Source organism: Saccopteryx bilineata, chromosome 9 (genome assembly GCF_036850765.1).
Source record: "Saccopteryx bilineata isolate mSacBil1 chromosome 9, mSacBil1_pri_phased_curated, whole genome shotgun sequence".
NCBI lineage: Eukaryota > Metazoa > Chordata > Mammalia > Chiroptera > Emballonuridae > Saccopteryx > Saccopteryx bilineata.
The window spans coordinates 73,621,775-73,636,294 of NC_089498.1; the positions used below are offsets into that span (position 1 = coordinate 73,621,775).

At 52.2% G+C, this 14,520-nt stretch overlaps 1 protein-coding gene across 5 annotated transcripts in view; it reads left to right on the forward strand.

Moving 5' to 3' along the window:
* The window catches only part of SLC29A3 (solute carrier family 29 member 3), a 48,045-nt gene that overhangs the window by 10,321 nt on the left and 23,204 nt on the right, over nucleotides 1-14,520 (forward strand). The window lies entirely within an intron of this gene.

The following is a 14,520-nucleotide window of genomic DNA, read 5'->3' on the forward strand; positions in this document are numbered from 1 at the left end:
AAATGAGGCAGGAGTTAACTGGGGAAGTGTGTCCAAGAAGGGTACCGATTTTCTTGTTTTGTTTTGTTAATACAAGAGAAGCAGCAGCCAGTTTGTGTGCTCACTTGACTGGTTCAGCAAAGAGGGAGAAATGGGTGCAAAGGAAGAGGAGGCCAGCTGAGTGAGGTCCGTGAGCAGAGAGGGCATGGGCTCAGGGCTCAGGGCTCAGGGGAGGCGCCCCAGGAAAGCGTGCAGACCGTTCATCTTTAGCAGTAGGAGAGGAGACAGCCAAAGGTAAAGTGAAGTACAGTTCTCGTCCTGACCTGTTAAGTGAATTTCATGTCCTTTCGTGGGTTGCAGTCTATAATTTGAAAAACCCTGCTCCACCTGTCTGCCTCTAACCTCACAACCAGCCATGGGGATGCATTTTGCCCTCAACTCTACAGAGCAGGAAAGTGGAAGTAACCAATAACTTGCTGGTGCCACAGAGCTATGGAGACGGGAGTTGGGGTTGCAACCCAGCAGTATCCAAATCAGCACTGGATTTCCTGGGGCACGTGGCAAATATCCAGGTTCCTGGACACCTCCCTGCTGGCTCCTCCCCAGGGTAGGCCTGAGCACTGCAGCCAGCTGGCAGGAGGACAGGACTCTGGGAGGCACATCTTCCATTACACTTGCTGCTCCTTCAGAAGCGGGCACCATTCTGGATGTAGGTGGGTCGTGACGCTCCTAGTGTAGCTCCAAGTGGAAGAGATGCATAGACTCCATTTGGCAATCCGCTTTTTAAGAGTGGAATTCAGAAAAATGGTGCCGAGTGAAACACCCCTCCTCCCCCACGAAAGCATGTTAAAGCAGGATTTTGTCTGAGCCCTGTTGCCCCACAAAAGGAGATGGCAGGTTGGTCTAGAGTGGGGCTCCAGGCTTCCTGCACAGCGTGCAGGTGAGTGGCCACCAGGTGGGGAGGGCAGGTCCCACCCCCCAGCTGCCCAGTGGCTTAGGCTAGTGTGGATGGCTGCTCTAAATCATTTTTAAAAATTAAAACCAAAAGCGACTCATTGTTTTATTCCCTTGTCCACCCTCTGATTCTAAATGCAGACCCAGCCAGCATGCCATTCCCAATAAATATACCTGTGATGGCTATTCTTCGGTTTCTAGCTCTCGCTGCGTCCTGCAGAGGGAGAGAAAAACCCAACTCGGACTGCTGTCAGTCATGCCTTTGGTGGCCTCAGACTGCTCAAATTCTTTTAATTTTCTCCCCACGTGCTCCCGGCCTAGTCTCCACCTGTGCCTCACTCCCTGGCCCTCCTGGGCTATCGATCGCTCCCTCTCTGCCTTCGATTTTATTTCTTCCCACACTTGTCCTTAGAATCCAGAGGCGATTTCCTCTACAAATTAGAACATGGCCTGGGCCTCAAGTGCTCAAGTGTCTCCTTAACATGATTGATCATTGCGAGACCCAGAGAGCAGAACCAAGGTGGAGTCTGTGTCCAGCACCTTTGTTACCGGATCATTGTCTAGGAGGGGCCTGCGCACCCTTGCTGGCCTCTTGGGGGTGTTCTCTGTGTGTGTGTTTGTAGTGTGTGTGTGTGTATTTGTAGTGTGTGTGTGTATCTGTAGTGTGTGTGTGTGTATTTGTAGTGTGTGTGTGTATTTGTAGTGTGTGTGTATTTGTAGTGTGTGTGTATTTGTAGTGTGTGTGTGTTTGTAGTGTGTGTGTGTATTTGTAGTGTGTGTGTCTGTGTAGTGTGTGTGTTTGTAGTGTGTGTGTGTATCTGTAGTGTGTGTGTATTTGTAGTGTGTGTGTGTGTGTTTGTAGTGTGTGTGTATTTGTAGTTTGTGTGTATTTGTAGTGTGTGTGTATCTGTAGTGTGTGTGTATCTGTAGTTTGTGTGTATTTGTAGTGTGTGTGTATCTGTAGTGTGTGTGTATCTGTAGTTTGTGTGTATTTGTAGTGTGTGTGTATCTGTAGTGTGTGTGTATCTGTAGTTTGTGTGTATTTGTAGTGTGTGTGTATTTGTAGTGTGTGTATTTGTAGTGTGTGTGTGTGTTTGTAGTGTGTGTGTATCTGTAGTGTGTGTGTCTGTAGTGTGTGTGTGTGTATTTGTAGTGTGTGTGTATTTGTAGTGTGTGTGTGTATCTGTAGTGTGTGTGTATCTGTAGTGTGTGTGTCTGTAGTGTGTATTTGTAGTGTGTGTGTGTGTAGTGTGTGTGTGTGTCTGTAGTGTGTGTGTGTATTTGTAGTGTGTGTGTATTTGTAGTGTGTGTGTATTTGTAGTGTGTGTGTATTTGTAGTGTGTGTGTGTATCTGTAGTGTGTGTGTATCTGTAGTGTGTGTGTCTGTAGTGTGTATTTGTAGTGTGTGTGTGTGTAGTGTGTGTGTGTGTCTGTAGTGTGTGTGTGTATTTGTAGTGTGTGTATTTGTAGTGTGTGTGTATTTGTAGTGTGTGTGCGTGTGCATGCCCAAGGCCAGTAGCAGCCAATGTGGTTTCGTGGGTTTTAACCTCCAAAGAGAAACAAAACAGGCTCCCTAAAGGGAGACGGCATGTCTGGTGAGGCTCTGTCTACTCGGGACCCCAAGTTCTTGGTGGTTCTGCTGGGTTTTCCTCTGTAGAGAGCAGCTGGAGGGTCCCCAGACCACCTCATCTCTACCCACAGGCCACAGAGTGTCGTTTCTGACCCCCACGGTCAGCCTTGGGACACGGTCCACTCTCTGGGAGGCTGGACGGGTAGGTGGGGAGTTTCCTGGAAGGCCACTTCCTCCTTGCTCTGGCCTCATGGTCAGGCTGCAAAGAAGAAGGACAGGCTGGCTTGAGCATCAGCTGTGACCGAGCCTTCGGTAGGCTCTCACTGCCCAGAGGTTGGGACCCCTGTGTGTGGGTCAAAGGGCTCCCTCTGCCTCTGACCCTTCCCTCCCTCTGTTTCTGAGTCATGCTCTGCCCACTGAAGTTCCAGCCTGAGGGTGTGCAGGGGAACAGAAAGGGTAAAAACCAGAGGCCTGTTTGGCCCTTATTAGGGAGTTGGGCAAAGGTTTGATGGAGACGGGGTTGGAAGGGTGGGCAGAAATGATGTTTCTGTTTTCCGTGCTCATCTGCATGGTAGAAAGAGCTGGTATTCAAGAGAGCTGGACGCTGTTTCTGACTTGGTTTCAAATTTGCTGGGTGACTGGGGGCTCCACTTCCTAATTTGAGAAACTAGATCGAGGTGGTCACACCTTTTCTGCAGTGGGTCAGATGGTAAATATTTTAGGCTTGTGGGCCACACGATCTCCTGCAGCTACCTAATTGTGCCCTTGTAGAGTGAAAGCCTCCACAGAGGATTCGTGATCAAGTGGGAAGGACCATTTTCCAGTATTTACAAAGAGCAGGTGCAGATTTGGCCCCAGGGGCACTGGCTGCTGACCCACTGCAGCTCTTTGCCTAGTGTTCTGAAGTCTGTGATGGAGGTACCTGTCCTGCTTCATTTCTTTTCCTAACACTTATCACATTACCTGTTTATTTGTTTAGGCATTTGCTGACTGTCTCCTTGACCAGAACCTCAGTTCCATGAAAGTGGGAACTTGGACTAAATCATCTGCACCTAGAATATCTTTCGAGCTCAACAGATATGTGCAGAATGCTGAGAGCATCTCTGAGTGCTTGCAGAGGGCGTGTCATGTCGGTGCTGGGCTGGCAGGGAGAGAGGGGGCAGCAGGAAGACCCTCCTCCCAGGGTTGTCCACTGTGTGTCCCATGCTCAGGGGTTTGGAATCTCACCGTGGGTCATTATTTGGCCTGGCATGCTCCGATGCCCTGGGGCAGACTTCCTCCCCTGCTCGGTCCAAGGCACACCCCACTCACTCCAAGTCGGCCAGGCCTGAAAGTTAGGGGTTACCCTCTATAGCAGGGGTCCCCAAACTTTTTACACAGGGGGCCAGTTCACTGTCCCTCAGACCGTTGGAGGGCCAGACTATAAAAAAAAGTATGAACAAATCCCTATGCACACTGCACATATCTTATTTTAAAGTAAAGAAACAAAATGAGAACAAATACAATATTTAAAATAAAGAACAAGTAAATTTAAATCAACAAACTGACCAGTATTTCAATGGGAACTATGCTCCTCTCACTGACCACCAATGAAAGAGGTGCCCCTTCCGGAAGTGCGGTGGGGCCGGATAAATGGCCTCAGGGGGCCGCATGCGGCCCGCGGGCCTTAGTTTGGGGACCCCTGCTCTATAACCCTCTGCCCTCCACCCCACATTCAGCAAGTCTCGTCTATTCTGCCATGGCCCCGGCCTCAGCCTGACTGGCCACTGGCTCCCCGGGACTCCCTCCAATCAGTTTTTCATGAAGGCTGCAGAAACGATCTTTTGAGACATAAGATAGGGAGCTTTTACTGTGTCAGATAAGGGCACAAGATCTGGGAACAGAGGGCTGAGTTTGAGCTGTGTGACTTTGGGTAAGTCCCTGACCTCTCTGAGCCTGTTTTCTCACCTGCAACATGAACCTTCCCTCCATGGGCACTGTGTAGGGAGGGCTCAGCCATGTGTGCCGGTACCAAGTTTCTCAGCTGTGTAGGATCCTGCAGTGGCTTCCACCCCAGCCTGATGCCTTGGCCTGCCCATGCCTGCTCCCCTATGCTCTCCCTCGCTCTCTGTATTTTGAGATCCCCTGGTTTTCCAGATTCCTGAGCACAGCAGGCTCATTGCTGCCTCAGAGGCGGTACGCTGTTTCCTCTGTCTAGACCTGCTTTCTTCTCACCCCTCACGGAGCTCATCCTTGCGTCTCTGGTCGAACATCATTTTCTTTGAGAGGTCACTCTCACATCAGTCCCCTTAGGCTCTACTTTAACCGTTACTTGGTTTTTCTTGTTATTGCATTTATAATAAATGCAGTCCTTTCCCCCATTTGCTGTTTACCCACATTTTTTTTTTTTTGCCTCAGTCCCTGGAGCACCCTGGCTCCTCAGCCTCTAGCACAAGTTGGGCAAATACATGGTGCTCAGCTGTTACTTCTTGAATAAGTGACTGAGCTCTAGATCAGCTAGCTGCCTTTACCATTTTGTGAGTGAATCAATGTATGGATAAATGCGAAGACCCTGCCATCTGCTTCTCCCCTCCATTCACTCCACTCTTGACAGGTGGCCCCTCTGTGCCTCTCACTGAGCTTAGTGTTTCGTCATTCAGAGGCCTTCTGTAACCCCCTTGTAATTTCTGAAACAAATGACCTCTTCAGCCTGCGACCTGAGGCCCTCCGTTTGTCTCCCCTCCCCATTCCCCTTACCTCCACCTGTCCTATCATTTAACCAAGCTGGAGTGCCCACGGTATCTTGAACAAGGTCTGAAAGACGGGGGACAGAACGCTGAGGAGCTCCGAGGAGGGGCCAGGAGGTGAGGCTCAATGGAGAAGCGGGTGATGTAGCCGGGCCTGCAAGGCTGGCAAGGACACGACGCTGGTCTCGGCTTGGAGTGGGGGGAGTAGAGGGTGGCAGCCCCGGGAGAGCCTGAGCACAGGCGTGGGGGTGGGAACCCGGCGGGGTGGCCCGCACCCAGCGCAGTTGGGGGAGCTGTGGGGGGCAGGTGGGAGCATAGGCCACAGTCAGCTGATGGGGACGTGGTCCTGCATAACTGACCCGAGTGAGGTGAAGTGTCAGCCGGAGAAACTGAGGAGCGGCACGGAGGACACGCAGCCTGGGAGGGTACTTGGCATTCTTCAAGGCCTTCGCTGTGTGAGCTTGGAGCTTGGGCTCAGCAGCCACCGGGGGGGGGGGGGGGACAGCTGGCAGGCAGTGAACATTGTTCAGAGCCATGAGGGTCTTTGGAGCCTTGGGAGCCTCCCAAGACAGGACTAGCACGGGGAAGGAGGAAACTAGGGTGGGGCTCAGGACACCCCTCTGGTGGCAGAGAGAGCAGAGGTGGACTGGCTACTGAGGGAGGTGGCCTGTGAGTCCAAGTAGGGAGCCCTGGAGGAAGGGTTGTCAGATTCCTGCAGCTGCCATACAGGGACCACCGCCACCTGTCCAGAACAGCAGGGATTGTATTCTCCCAGTTCAGGAGGATGGAAGTGCACACTCAAGGGGCCAGCAGGACCGTGCTGCCCCCCCCCCGCAAAGCATCCTGGGCATCCTTGGATGTGGCAGCATAGTGTCCCACCGCTGCCTCTGTGCTCACGGCCTGTCCCTGTGCGCCTGCCTGTGCGCATCCTTATGAGGACATAGTCGTTGGATTTAGGGTCCACCCTGGTCCCGCATAGCCTCATCTTAAATGATTATATCTGCAAAGACCCTATTTCCAAATAAGATCACACTCTGAGGTCCTGAGGTAGATATGAATTTTGGAGGGGGACACTATACATTCGACCCATTATAGATGGGGTGGCACGTGGTGTCAGGAGCGTGAGGACTGCGGCCAGGCCTTGGCTGTGGGCAGTGCTCCAGGCCTTGGCTGTGGGCAGGCGGCAAAGAGGACGCTGTGAGGCATCCCCCCGAGAGGGGTGAGTTGTTAGTGAGGACGGGCACTGCTTTCTCAAGGAAGGAGTCTGGAGCAAAGGAAGGGGGTGTCTGGTGGCGACAGGCAGTGAGGTCAAAGAGGGTTTTCTCAGTTCAGGAGAGACCTGGGTAAGCCTTTCAGCCAGAAGAGGAGGGACCTGCTGTGGAGGAGAGAGAACGTGCAGACAGGGAGGGGAGGACTCGTGGTGCGAAGCTCTAAGGAGGCAGTTTAGGCCGTTGGCCGAACACCTTCTTGCTGAGAGGAGTGCCCCAGAAATCCTTCCACAGAGGGGAGGCTCGTTCCAGAAACCTCCGGGAATCTGCTATCCTCTGTCGAGGATTCCAAAGGAGAGTTGAAAATGGATTGTAGCTGGGGAGGGCCTCCAGGCTAGTACAGAGCAAGAGTTCTAGTGGCCGAGCCTGGAGATGGCCTGAGGGACAAGCACTAGAGGCTGATGGGGAACCCCGTCTCCAAAGTGGCTGGGGCTGCCTGGCCAGCATCTTTCCAGGTCTTACCTGTCTGGTTCTGACCCCAGCTTTGGTCTGCCCTTCAGCCTCTGGCCACTCCATCACACCTGGGTTGATCTGGATTCCTGTCCCCCTCACTGTCTGGTCCCTGGAACAGGCACTGCCCTCCCCCTGCCCAGCCAGCCTCTCAGCTCCTCCGTGTGCCCGGACACACATCGGGAGCTGTCCTGGGCCAGTGCCCCAAATGTGGGGCCTTGGAATGTGCCAGTAGGAAGCCACCTATACCCCTTGTGGGGATAGCCACCATCTGCTCACTTCTTGGCCTGTCCAGGAACGAGTTTAGCCTATTCCAGGGTAAGGGTGCCTTCCTGGCAACATCCCAGGCCACAGAACTTGGCTATCAGAGGGCAGCAACTTTGCAACAGCAAACTATTCTTGGCTGTCTCCTGCTCGCTGCTGCTAATTTCATGCCCCTGTGATCCAGGTAACGCTTTGCTGCCTTGAGCTGCCACCCCCAGGCTTAAATGGCTTTTCCTCGGCCCGCAGGAGCCCAGCACCTCTGCCGCCTCGCTCTTGAGGTCAGGGCGCACAAAGCCGCCTCGCCGAAGCTGCGGGGCGCCTGGCACCATGGTTGTCTGCTGCAGCTCATGACTAATTTGCTGCACTTATTTCAAAGTGCCCAAATGGCTTTCAGGGGAGAGGAAGCTTAACCAGGGCCTGCCAGAGATAAACGGGCTCATTTCAGGGCCTCCCTGCCCGAGTGAAACTGCTTTGCCTGGACTCCAAGCCCAGAATTAAATTCTTCCAGAAGAGACATTAGCACAGAGCCTCTCAGTGTGGCGTAGTGGGCGAAATGCTCCCTGTCATAAAATGGCCCTCACATCTGGCCAACTGGCTCTGGTGGATTTTTAAATTGTGTTTGAAGAGTGTCTCTCCCCTTTCCTGGTGTTCCTAACCTGGCCAGAGTGGAACCAGTGAAAAGGAGTTTTCTCATTTCCTTGCAAGTGATCAGTTGTCCTGTGCCCAGGACACATGTGGCTCCTCCAGGCCTCGCTGGCACCTGCCTCCCCTGGGCCATGGTCTGTTCATAGGCCAGGTGTTGAGTCCCCCCCCGCCTCCCCACACACACTGGGGGTGGTCTGCTGGGTTTGCACAGTCAGGAGAGAGGCTGGAAGTCTGCCTGGCACTTCCCAGCTCCCATATCCTCTTTTACATGGTCTGCTAATCAGCGGACCGTGTCCGTCCATTTTAATGGCTGACAGAAGTGAGCGCTTTTCCCGTAATCTTTTTCTTTTTAACACTACTTAGATCCACAGGCCTACGGAAATGCCCAGGAGAAGGGACAGTGGGGTTTAAGGAAGAGAGAGTTAACAGGTAGAGGGGAGAGGTTGCTGGCTTCGGCAGGCCCTCTGCACTTAAGGGCCGGGCAGAGGGAAGATGCCATTCTGATGGAAACTTCAAGCTGGCCCCTGCTCCCTGCTGGGAAGACACACAGACGGCAGTCCTGGCCACTGCCAGTGACATCCTGCAGTCCCATGACAGCGCATGTGCTGGTGTGTCGTCTGTGAGGCAGGTAGCGTCAGCTAGAGCAGTTTGTGAAGTGACGATCACTGTCTCCCCACCCTGCCTCTGCCCTATCCTCGTCCTACACTAGAAGATCCTGTGCCCAGCGCTCACCAAGTAGCACCTCTGTGCAATCATTCACCTTGGTCAGCCTCAGGCTTCTTATCTGTCAAGTGGGAGCAATCTCTGCTCTGCCTTGCTCTTCTAGGCTATGTTAAGAGCAAATGTACTGGGGTTCGGGCCGTGTACGGGGCTTCTGTTTCCATGCTTGGGTTACCTGGCAGGTGCCAAGATGACCTTTGATATCACTGCTGCCATAGCCGAGCGCTGTCCCTCCCACGCACCAGGTCATGGCTGAGTGCAGGGGAGATTGAAGGACGGGGGATTGGATGAGCCTTTCAAGGAACAGTTTTCTCTTTGTTCCTCAGAGCAGGTGGGATCTCGCTTCACATTGCGTTGGAGCATTCAGAATGGTGACCGATGGGGCCACGCTCTCATTAGCAGCCTGGGGGAACAAGGTGGGTGACGTGGCTGTGGTCCTGCCTCTGTCCCGGGTGTTTGGATTGGACAGACAACAGCGCAGTTTGCTGTCAGCTCAGCAGGCTCCCGTAGATGCTGAGGAAAGCCTCCGGCTTTGTTCCAACAAATGAACTTGGGTTGGAGTCTTAAGTGACAAACATCTTTCCAGGCCTTTCGTGTGCTGTTCCCTCCTTTTGGAATGTCATTTCTCTCCCCACTAGCAACCCCCCCATATTTGTCTGGCAAACCGCCTCTAGGGAACTGCTGTAGGAAGCACCCAGCCTCCATTCCCACGCACCTTGTCCCATGCACCTTATGTGCATTATACCATAGCTATAGGATTACACTGGACCACGCGCTTGCAGAGGGCATCAGGCACCTTGTCTTTGCTGTTTTATGCACCAAACACTAGCACAATGTTGGGCACACGGGGACTTGCCACATCATCAGTAAACAAAGGGTGGGTTAAAACAGGAAATGACGCTGATCTGGGTGGACAGTGGCCTCCCAGCCTGACTGAGGGCGTGTGGACACCAGCCTCTGGGTTCCCCACTCATGGAGGCAGAAAAAACCTGCTCAGGAAGGCCTCATCATGTCATAGTGCCCTGCCTGTGACATCTGCCCACGTTTCAGCCCTACCTTCTTGGTGATTAACACAGTCTTCCACCTGCAATAACACAAGACCTACTCTGACCCCTGGGGCTAGAGGTGATCTGTGGGCTGTATAAACAGGGCTGCCATGTTGCATAACTGAGGGCTCCACTAATATAACAGTCTCCAGAACCGGTGCCCCCTGAGGTGCAAAGCACAACCTCTGCTGTCATACGAGATAGCCCAGTGCCATTCCTGTCTACTACTCTGTGGCCACAGCTGGCCTTTGGGGCCCATGGGTTCACCTCTGGAGGTAGAGGCCATGTTCATTACCCATGCAGGGTGCCTGGTGGGATACAGGACAGCAGAGCCCTCTGAGGGCTCTCAGGAATCAGGCCCATGTGGAGGTGAACTATGGCATGACTTGTCCCAAAACATTGCATTACATACAATAACCCTACGGGGTGGTGGCAGTTACAGATTGCTCTGGAGGGGCAGTACTCTTACCATTCTAAGTGCAATGAGTTCAAACCAGTATTCAAATATCTTTATCTTTCCTTGAGCAAGATGGGAGAAACTAGCCCCAGCGCCGACAGAAGCAAATGAGGTGTGCCCAGGAAGGAAGTGCCAGCTGCAGGTTCGCAAAGAGCTGAGTCAAGAATTGAAGGTCAGGGCTCGCTGTGGGAGGTTCCTAAAGGAGGAGGCTGAAGCGGCACCTCTGTGGGAGGTTCCTAACGGAGGAGGCTGATGCGGCACCTCTGTGCAGACGCTCTGGGGGTGCAGTCAGAGGGAAGTAAGAGTGCGGGAAAAGGGAAGTGAGGCCAGGACTGCGGAGCTTCTGAGCTGGCCACAGCTCTGCAGCCAACACAGCTGGGTGCTCAGGCACACGCTGTCTCCATGGATGCCGCCTGGAGCCACCACACTTCGAGCAATCTGCTGGGGGGGAGGAAGGACAGCAATTTCTGTCTCCTTTCCAGTGCCCCCGCTCATTGGTCACAGTCTACCCCATGAGTCCTTGCCTTCCTCACCCTTCAGAGAGTGGCACCCGGCCCATCCCCAGCCACCAGGGAGCAGGGGTAGCCCAGGCAGTGCAGGGGCGGTGGTGGCAGTGACTTTACGACCTGAGGTGCAGGTGAAGTGAGCAGCTCTGGGGTGGCGCAAAAACGAAGTCCCGTTTCTTGAAATCAGCGCGCGCCACTTGCAAAAATGATCTGCATTTCACTGAAGGACTTGATGAGGAAAGGCTGAGTGGAGTGATGTCAGCAAGCGTAACCCTTGTTTCCCTCATGGAAAGACATATTGGCCTTTGTGTCTGCAGGAGGTTGAATAAAAGATCATGATCAGTTGTCCCTGTTTTTGTTGAGGAACTGAATTTAAATTGCAGGAGGAAGACTGCAGTTTCAGAAAAACTCTGGTTATTTTATTTTTTTTTTCTTTTCTTTTTTTTCTGAAGCTGGAAACTGGGAGAGACAGTCAGACAGACTCCCGCATGCGCCCGACCGGGATCCACCCGGCACGCCCACCAGGGGCGACGCTCTGCCCACCAGGGGGCGATGCTCTGCTCCTCCGGGGGGTCGCTCTGCCGCGACCAGAGCCACTCTAGCGCCTGGGGCAGAGGCCAAGGAGCCATCCCCAGCGCCCGGGCCATCTTTGCTCCAATGGAGCCTTGCCTGCGGGAGGGGAAGAGAGAGACAGAGAGGAAGGAGGGGGTGGGGGTGGAGAAGCAAATGGGCGCTTCTCCTATGTGCCCTGGCCGGGAATCGAACCCGGGTCCCCCGCATGCCAGGCCGACGCTCTACCGCTGAGCCAACTGGCCAGGGCCTAGAAAAACTCTGGTTAGTAGGAACTTAGCTAACTGAAGCCCTCGTTAATTAGGAATCCATTGCCGCTTAACAAAATACTATAATTTAGTGGCTTAAAAGAACACACATTATTTTCTCACAGTATCAGTAGGCCAGGAGTCTGGGTGCAGCTCAGCTGGGTCCTTGGCTCAGGGTCTCAAATGGCAGCCATCAAGGGGTTGGCCAAGGCTGCGGGCTCATTGGTGGCTCGACTGGAAAAGGATAGTTTCCATGCTGATTTGGTTTGTTGGCAGAAATCAATTCCTTGTAGTTGCAGGACTGAGAGCTTCAGCTGCTTGCTGGGTGTTAACCAGAAACCACTTTAGCAGCTGGGGGTCACCAGCAGTCCTTGCCATGTGAGTTTCCCCAGCATAGCCACTTGCCTCCTCTAAGCCATCAAAGGAGAAAAATAAAGGGTTCAGCAAGATGGGCGCTACCATCTCATGTAACATAATCCCATGAATACCTGTCAACTTGGATGCATTCTTGTGGTTGGAATTGTTACAGGGAAGGGGACCTGGCCCAGAGCGGGTCTGCTTAGCATCCGGCCAGTAGCGTGTGGGTTCTTGACTTCATGCAGGAAAGATTTCACAACACGAGTCCAGGTGATTTTGAGAGTACTTTTATTAAAGCTGGGGACAGTGAGACAAAGGAAGGACCTAGAATAAAGGAAGCAACAGGAGAGAGCCTTGGCTCACTGGAATGTCAGAGAAAAAAGGGCCTTGGAGGGGGTTAGCCCCGGACAAGCTGCTGCTCCTTATTGCTCCCCTGGTTACAAGTTTCTTGGGGTCCCTTACAACTTAGGAGAAAGAGAGAGGCAGGGAAAACTTGCCTGGGGAGAAGAGGGGAGGTGGAGGGGGTGGGTCGGGCACTGGGCTTGCTCCTAGGAGGAGGAGCGTGATTGTGCTAGGTCCTCCATTCAAAGGGCTTTTACCGGTGGGGATCTTAGGGGCGGTCCCAGGGGAGGATCTCATTAGAATATTCATCAGCTGCCCAGGTGTGTCCTTTCAGGAGACAGTGCGGCCAGTCCTGAGTTCAGTCATGGTGTTGCTGGTCTGGTTTTGCTGCTTTTCTGGGCCTGGATCTGAAACACAACTGAGGCCAAAATGTGTTTGTTGCAGGTCAAAGCCTCATTGTCCTGAGGTCTTAATACACTGCTCACAAAAATTAGGGGATATTTAAAAATGAATATGAAGCAATAAACTATCCCCTGATTTTTGTGAGCAGTGTAATTAAGGGTTATTCTCTGGCCCACTTGTTTACTCCTTGCTGGGGGCGTCTAGCCCACATGACTAACATGCCAAGGGAAGAAGTGTAAGGGGAAGGTCCCAGCCACTTGACCAGTGATATGAAATCAGGGAGTCTAAACCTCATGACTGGATGTGCTAGTGGAGGAAAGGTTACCCTGGGGGCGAGGTCCTTGTTTTCCCAGATTTGCCTGTTACTAGGCACCTGGGGCTTCTGTCCTGGTGTCCTTCTGTCCCTGGCCTATGCTTTGCTCATGTCTGTCAAACTGTCTATCATAGAATCGAGTCACAGGTCCCACCCAAACTCAAGTGAAAGGGATCATACACGGGCATGAACACAGGAGGCTGGGGTCATGAAGCCACCTTAAGAGTCTGCCCATCACCCCTCATTTTGCTAGAACTCCATTTACAAGCAAAAGCAGCAAATAAGTAAAAAAACATCACATGTTTATATCAGGAATAAGGTTTAAGAAAAAAGCTTCCTGAGATGTGCTGTCAACCTACATCACCATCTGCAGTCCCACTTCTGTGCCAGAAGGAAGATGGCCCAGGGTCAAGTCCATCCTGCCTGCCCACGCCACCCCCTCCCCTACCCCTGCATGCTTTTTATTAAGCAGAGAAATGGGTTCAGTCAGTCAACAGAAAGCAAGTCACAACCTTACTCAGTTGTCAGTATTTAAACTTTCCAACACTAAAAGAACAATTTTCTGTTTAAATACCAATAAGCCAGAACATTAATTACCCAGGAAATACCCATTCCTAAAACGTCAGGGAACCTGAGCCTGCTCAAGAAAACAAAGACTGGGGTTCTACATCCGCGTAGTGGTCGTGTAGGACTTGCCACGGAATACGGAGCCACAGGATGAAGGGCCCCTTATGGCGTCTCCGAACAGGGACAGTCTTGGCTGCCATCTGCAGGCATCTGCTCCTTGGGGCCTTTTTCCATTTCTCCCGCCTGGCACCCACCTGCCTGACCTCGTGTGGGCCCAGCCACGGTGTCAAGATGTAATTGACTGAGTGCCTCAGACGACTCTAGGCTCCACTGAGCCCATCAGGGCAGGAACAATGAGGTGGCTGCTGAAAGGAGGAAGGCTATTTCTAAGCTCATGGTCAATGGACCACATGAGCTGTGAGTATCATTTTAATTGCAAGGCTGTCCTGACCTTACAGTCAGGGTGCGGATTCCAAAGACAAAAGCACTCCGCAGGGTTAAAAAGGGACTGGAACCATCTGTGCTTCAGGCCACAGGAGCCCATGACAACATATTTCTTTCTTGGCCTCCACGTTGCAATCAAACTCCAGCAGGGAGAGAGCTGAGTCTCTGTTTCAGGGTGTAACTCCGAGCCTACCTGCTCTGGGACCTTTCCCCAAATCCATAACAGTTCTCTTTCTCTCAAGTAGCCCCCAGCCTGCCTCCGTTCCACTCCCCTGCCTGGAATCTCTTAGAACTTACTGCTCCTACTTCTGATCTGGAAAAAAAAAATCACAAAATTCTAACACACACAAACGCATTTTTAAAATTCTGCGGCACACCAAAAAATATTATATATACATATTTTGCCAATCTGACAAAAAAACAAAGGTATAATTTTGATCCATTCACAGCAGATTGATCTTGTGTTGGCCGTTGTCTTTTTTTTTTAATTTGACAATCTAAGGGGAACGAGGTCAGTGTCCCTGACTAAATAGTCAGGTATTGCATGTTTTAAATATTCTTGGGGCACACCAGTTGAAAATGGCTGCTCTGTGGTTAGTGATACTTACACTTGCCGAAGATCTTGACACATTGGCAGTGTTTTATACACATAGTTCTTTGCACTTGGCACATTTGTAATTCAAAATATTTCC